Source organism: Chlorocebus sabaeus, chromosome 12 (assembly GCF_047675955.1).
Source record: "Chlorocebus sabaeus isolate Y175 chromosome 12, mChlSab1.0.hap1, whole genome shotgun sequence".
Classification (NCBI taxonomy): domain Eukaryota; kingdom Metazoa; phylum Chordata; class Mammalia; order Primates; family Cercopithecidae; genus Chlorocebus; species Chlorocebus sabaeus.
The window spans coordinates 92,561,212-92,568,559 of NC_132915.1; the positions used below are offsets into that span (position 1 = coordinate 92,561,212).

Here is a 7,348-nt window from a genome sequence, read left to right on the forward strand (position 1 = left end):
ATAATCAATAATAAAGACTGTTCTGTGGATGGTAGTGTTTAATACATTTTATATTTTGTATAGTGATTTCAGGCCTTTTGTTTTCTTAAAATCAGCAGCTGTTTAGCCTAATTCTTAGCATTATTTTGTCGTTTGCGCCAGTACTTTTTTGTGCACGCTTTTTGTGATCTGTGTTAAAAACCTGCATTGCCAGCATTGCAGCTCGAACTTAAACTTGTTATTCAAATAAATATTTAATTAAAAAAAGAAAAAAAAGAAAGATGGGAATGTCTCACAGGGGAGGGACGCATCACTATGGTCAGCCCTCATGAGATGAAGTCACTATCCAGCCCATTATTTCTTTAGGAATATGCACAGTCAAGTTATTTATTTGTTTATTTTTAACTTTAGGGTTTTTTTTTTTAAAAAAATAAAACAAATTTGCCTGACAGTTCCGAGTACAAAACTAACCAGTTTCGAACTTATTAATGATAATAGTACAGAAATGCGTCCTTCCTCAGGGGAACAGTGTCCTCCCTGGGGCCCTCTTGGGTCACAATGCAGATCCTGGGTGCATGCTCAGTGTACATGTCCCTCTTGGCTGCAGAAATGAAGACATCTTTCACTAGCTGTGGCCTCTGACCAAGGAGAGCAGGACATGCTTCACCTTCTGCATGTTCTTAAAACCAACAAAAATCTGATTGTCAAGCAGGAGCTGTAGTGTGGCATTTGCTGAACCTCCAGCCTTGAAGGAGTCTCTCTGGTAGGACCCACCAGGTCAAAGCTGTACATAGCTCCCTTCCATTCTTTAAGTTCACAGGTGACAGACGATGTTGTAACCATCGTATGGACAGTGGTGCCTGGATACAGGATTGTAAATAACATTCCAATTGCCCCAGTAGTCATGGCCTTATTATTAGGATGTTTATACATCTTTAGTTTTGCTGCAATAATCTTTGTCAGGGAAGACAGTCTCCGTGAAAACCACTGCATCCAATGACTGCTTTGTCTGTTAATTTGTAACATTTGGGGTTGTCCCAGGTGTTAATTGAAACCCTTGACTCAACAGAGTGTCAGAAGTGGCAATGCAAAAGTCTTGTGCAGCTGTTGCCAAACCAGTATCTCCATTGAAAACATAGGATGACACGTGCAGTCCTAAGGAGCCCGCGGGGCTGAGCAGCTCCACTGTCAGGGACCCGAGTGGCTGTGGAGGACCACAGTGCACTGCTGCAGCTCTGGCTCCTGTCGATTACCGCCAGAGGGCAGCTCCCATGCACATCGAATTTACAGGAATCTGAAGAATTCTGAGCAGCAAAGTCTGCTTCTGTCCGGACAAGCATTATCTGGACTAAAGATAATTTGATTCATAAGAAAAGTGAAATTTTGTACCGCAAAGATAATTTTTATGAGATAATAACATCATCTTTGACCTTCTCATTCCCACATTTGTACTCTCATCCGAAAATTTCCAAAGTTATTTCTTATATTCAGATGAGAAATACATGTGGCTGGTATTAATCTGCATTGTTCACAAGTGCCAAATAGTCCCAAAAGCCCTTGCTCATCATCTCCAGGTCATTCAACTCCATTTAAATTTGAAGTTTGATTTACGTAGAGTAAAATGACTTACGTCATAGAGGTACAGTTTTTTTTACTGATGATTTTTAAATCCATCTTCTTATTAATGGACATTTGGGTTGTTTTCACTTTGGCTTATTATGAATGACGCTGCTATGAATATTGTTGCACCTTTTTTGGTTGATACAGGGTAATTATACATTTGAAATTATTAGAAATTACTGAGCTGTTTTCCAAGATAATTGTATAATTTTTGCATTCCCACCATCCATATATGAGAGTTTCAGTGCTCCAACATTTCACATTGTCTTTTTAATTGTAGCCATTCTATCAAATATGCAATGGTATCATACTGTGACTTTAATTTCATTTTCCCGATAAGCGATGATGTTGAGTGCTATTTCACATGTGTGATATTCAAATTGGCCATTTCAAACTCTTCTTTTGTAAAATGTGTGTTCAAGTTTTTTGCCACTTTTAAAAGTGTATGTGTTTGCTTATTGACTTTTAAGAGTTTTTTATATATTGTGGATATGTTTTTGTCAGCTATATTTATTGTGAATATTATTTCCTTGCCATTTACTTAATGGTGTCTTTTGATGAGCAGTAGGTTTAAATTTTGAAGAAATGTAATTTAATAATATTTCTTTTATGTTTGGTTTGTTTTTTTGTTTCCTGACCAAGAAAATTTTCACCTCAAGGTTGAAAATACATTTTTCTGTTTTCTTCAAGAAATTTTATAGTGTAAATGCTGAGATTTAAGTTTATGAACTACTTTCAATTAATTTTTGTGTATGGTGTGTAGTATGGGGTTAAGATTTATTTCTTTTTTCATTTATGTATTGAAAGGACCCTCCTTTCTCCATTAAATGACTATATATAAGTGAAACTAATTCTGAGTTCTCCATTCATTTCACTGATCTATTTTATCTTTATTTTTATTTTTTGAGGCTGAGTCTCACCCTGTTGCCCAGGCTGGAGTGCAGTGGCGTGATCTCTGCTCACTGCAACCTCTGCGTCATGGGCTCAAGCAATTCTCTTGCCTCAGCCTCCTGAAGGCACCAAGTCATAATACCTTAGATCACAGGGGTGGAAGTGCTCAATGTGGGCCCCTACACTGAGACAATGTAACTGCCAAACTACTGGCAAGTCGGCAAAATGGCTTTGGGACCTGTGAGAAGTTCGGGGACTCTGGTGTAGCAAGAACTATTGGCATCTGTGGTGGCTATGAGAGCACTGAGAGTCTCTAGCTCACCTTCTTCCTGTAAGTAGTCCTCCCCTAAATCAGTTCATAGTTGATAGTGGCTGGGGAGATATTGTGACAGAGGCAGAGTGCCTTGCTTCTCTCTCTCTGTTGTGCTATCCCGGGCTTCTGTGCTCCACAGGAATTTTTGCCACTGCCCTGGTGCTCTCCAGCAGAGTTTCTCAGTCACTCCAATTGAAATATAATTGTTTATTCATTGTTTTTTTCCTATCTGTGAAGGTGATGAGCACCAGGGAACAAATTCTGGTCAGCCATCTTGCTGATGTCACTTCATGCAATCTGTCATTATTTCTCTAAATAAGCTTTCTAATCCTTTCTCTTTCTCTGCTTCTTCTGAGACTCCCATAATGCACAAATTGTTTCACCTGATGGTGTCCCATAAGCCCCATAGACTTTTTTCACTCTCTTTTCTGTCTGTTTTTATTACTGGCTGATTTTAAATGATTGTGTTTTTTGCTCAATAGAGTTTGTTGTGGAAACTCTCTATTAAATTTTTCAGTTTAGTTATTGTATTCTTTTGCTCCAGAATTTTTATTTGGATTTGATTTTCATATCTTTATTGAATTTCGGATTTTTATTAATTTGCTGTTTTTCCAATTAAAAAATTATCTATGTTCTGCTGTAGCTCACTGAGCTTCTTTAAGAATTATCAAGCAATTCGTAGCTCTCCATTTATTTATTTATTTATTATTATTATTATACTTTAAGCTCTAGGGTACATGTGCATAACGTGCAGGTTTGTTACATATGTATACTTGTGCCATGTTGGTGTGCTGCACCCATCAACTCATCAGCACCCATCAACTCGTCATTTACATCAGGTATAACTCCCAATGCAATCCCTCCCCCCTCCCCCCTCCGCATGATAGGCCCCAGTGTGTGATGTTCCCCTTCCCAAGTCCAAGTGATCTCATTGTTGAGTTCCCACCTATGAGTGAGAACATGCGGTGTTTGGTTTTCTGTTTTGTGATAGTTTGCTAAGAATGATGGTTTCCAGCTGCATCCATGTCCCTACAAAGGACACAAACTCATCCTTTTTTATGGCTGCATAGCATTCCATGGTGTATATGTGCCACATTTTCTTATTTATTTATTTATTTATTTATATTATACTTTAAGTTCTAGGGTACATGTGCATAACGTGTAGGTTTGTTACATATGTATACTTGTGCCATCTTGCTGTGCTGCACCCATCAACTCGTCATTTACATCAGGTATAACTCCCAATGCAATCCCTCCCCCCTCCCCCCTCCCCATGATAGGCCCCGGTGTGTGATGTTCCCCTTCCCAAGTCCAAGTGATCTCATTGTTCAGTTCCCACCTATGAGTGAGAACATGCGGTGTTTGGTTTTCTGTTCTTGTGATAGTTTGCTAAGAATGATGGTTTCCAGCTGCATCCATGTCCCTACAAAGGACACAAACTCATCCTTTTTTATGGCTGCATAGTATTCCATGGTGTATATGTGCCACATTTTCTTAATCCAATCTGTCACTGATGGACATTTGGGTTGATTCCAAGTCTTTGCTATTGTGAATAGTGCCGCAATAAACATATGTGTGCGTGTGTCTTTATAGCAGCATGATTTAGAATCCTTTGGGTATATACCCAGTAATGGGATGGCTGGGTCATATGGTACATCTAGTTCTAGATCCTTGAGAAATCGCCATACTGTTTTCCATAATGGTTGAACTAGTTTACAATCCCACCAACAGTGTAAAAGTGTTCCTATTTCTCCACATCCTCTCCAGCACCTGTTGTCTCCTGAGTTTTTAATGATCGCCATTCTAACTGGTGTGAGATGGTATCTCATTGTGGTTTTGATTTGCATTTCTCTGATGGCCAGTGATGATGAGCATTTTTTCATGTGTCTGTTGGCTGTATGAATGTCTTCTTTTGAGAAATGTCTGTTCATATCCTTTGCCCACTTTTGGATGGGGTTGTTTGTTTTTTTCTTGTAAATTTGTTTGAGTTCTTTGTAGGTTCTGGATATTAGCCCTTTGTCAGATGAGTAGATTGCAAAACTTTTCTCCCATTCTGTAGGTTGCCTGTTCACTCTGATGGTAGTTTCTTTTGCTGTGCAGAAGCTCTTTAGTTTAATTAGATCCCATTTGTCAATTTTGGCTTTTGCTGCTGTTGCTTTTGGTGTTTTAGACATGAAGTCTTTGCCCATGCCTATGTCCTGAATGGTACTACCTAGGTTTTCCTCTAGGGTTTTTATGGTATTAGGTCTAACATTTAAGTCTCTAATCCATCTTGAATTAATTTTCGTATAAGGAGTAAGGAAAGGATCCAGTTTCAGCTTTCTACTTATGGCTAGCCAATTTTCCCAGCACCATTTATTAAATAGGGAATCCTTTCCCCATTTCTTGTTTCTCTCAGGTTTGTCAAAGATCAGATGGCTGTAGATGTGTGGTATCATTTCTGAGGACTCTGTTCTGTTCCATTGGTCTATATCTCTATTTTGGTACCAGTACCATGCTGTTTTGGTTACTGTAGCCTTGTAGTATAGTTTGAAGTCAGGTAGCGTGATGCCTCCAGCTTTGTTCTTTTGACTTAGGATTGTCTTGGATATGCGGGCTCTTTTTTGGTTCCATATGAACTTTAAAGCAGTTTTTTCCAATTCTGTGAAGAAACTTGTTGGTAGCTTGATGGGGATGGCATTGAATCTATAAATAACCTTGGGCAGTATGGCCATTTTCACGATATTGATTCTTCCTATCCATGAGCATGGTATGTTCTTCCATTTGTTTGTGTCCTCTTTGATTTCACTGAGCAGTGGTTTGTAGTTCTCCTTGAAGAGGTCCTTTACATCCCTTGTCAGTTGGATTCCTAGGTATTTTATTCTCTTTGAAGCAATGAATCTTTTATCTGTCATTTCTGAGATTCAATTTTGGCTAGGGACTTCTGCTGGAGATCTAGTGCAATCCTTTGGTGGTGTCAGTACATTCAGAATTTTCATGGCACGAGAACTCTTGCACTGATTCCTTTTCATCTGGAGATGCTGGAACTTCTAATTTTTGTGATGATTTTTTTGCAATTAGGATTTTTTCTTTTTCTTTCTTTCCCTATAATATTATTATTATTTCCCTTTTCTGCTCTCCCTATGGGATGTAACTGTAGAGAATACTGGTGCGTAGGGTATTTTGGCATTGCATCTATGACTCCACGTGCTTCTTTTGGCGGGTTTTATATTGGGCTGTGCAGTTCATCCCACAAGCCTATAGATGGCACTATAGGAAACAGCTGGCTGCAGCCAACATGGTTGGGTGTGTACTTAGTCCTTGTTTACTGGCAGAAGCTCCCACTCGCCTCCGGCAATGATCTGATTTGAGGAATGCACAGTGGTCTGAGCTCCCTGCCCATGCCTGTGGGTTGAGTCATGAAGAGCAAGGCTGGACTGGGCAGGTTTACCTGCAGGTCCCTTGATGGCAGGCGTAAGAACCAAGGCCAATGGAGAATCCATTGGGTGGCCACCAGGATCCCAGAGGTGTGCTTAGGTGTGGAGCTGGGAAACCTCCTTAGTTCCACATTCTCTGCATGGGGACAGAGGGCTGCCTAAGCTTTTAACCCAGGAGAGTGAATGCTCAGATCCCTGGAGATTTGCCTGGCATGAAGCAGAGGGGAGCCCCTACACCAAGATCTCTGCACAGGAGGGATGTGGCATCTCAGGTTGCTGAACCAGGCAAACAGGTGCTTTCAATGCCTGGAGATCTGCCTGGGCATGGATCAGAGAGAGCCCCTGTGCACCAAGATCTCTGCACAGGAGGGATGGAGGCAACACAGGTTGATGGATGAAGGAAGCAGGTGCTCTGACTGCCTGGAGATCTGTCTGAGCATGTAGCGACGGGGTCTCTCTGCACCAGGATCTCTGCACAGAAAGAGTAGGGTGGGTCAGGCTGCTGATTTAGGTGAACAAGTGTTCTGAATGCCTGAAGATCTGCCTGGCTGTGGAGCAGAGAAGAGCCTTGCTGCACTAAGATCTATGTCCAGGAAGGGTTGGGCAGCTCATGCTGCTAGTCTGGACAAACAGACATGTCAAATGCCTTGATTTCTGCCTGGAAGTGGAGCAGAGAGGGCCCCGCTGCACCACAATCTCAGGGGAGCAGGGTGGGGCACCCATCAATGGCACACGTAGATCAATTTCAGGGCGCCAAGCTGGCCTTGGCTGCAAGTGTTGCTGCCCAGGAGAAGCTGCAGCTGTAGCAGTTCTCCTCCCACTGCAGGCTTGCAATAGGAACACAATTTTAGCACCTACTGCTGAGACAATTTCCACAGTTCTGGCTGTGGAGATTGCTACCATGTTCCAGAGCAGGTGCTCCAATCTCTGGCCTGAGACTAAAATGCTTGCACAGCCACACTGCCAAAGAATAGCTGACTTTGTATGCACTTGGACTAAAAATGGCAATTTGCTCTCCGTTCTGGGTCTGGGAAAATGTCTGCAGCTCTTTTGGTGTCTTTTCCTCACAGCATCTCCAAGTTTCTCCCCAAGTTAACTCTAGGGCTTGAAAGAAAAAAAATTGTCTCTT

General features: G+C 41.2%; 1 pseudogene; it reads right to left on the reverse strand.

Moving 5' to 3' along the window:
- Positions 1-464: 464 nt before the first annotated feature.
- Positions 465-6,285, reverse strand: LOC103219850 (proteasome subunit beta type-1 pseudogene; annotated as a pseudogene).
- Between the last annotated feature and the right edge of the window lie 1,063 nt (positions 6,286-7,348).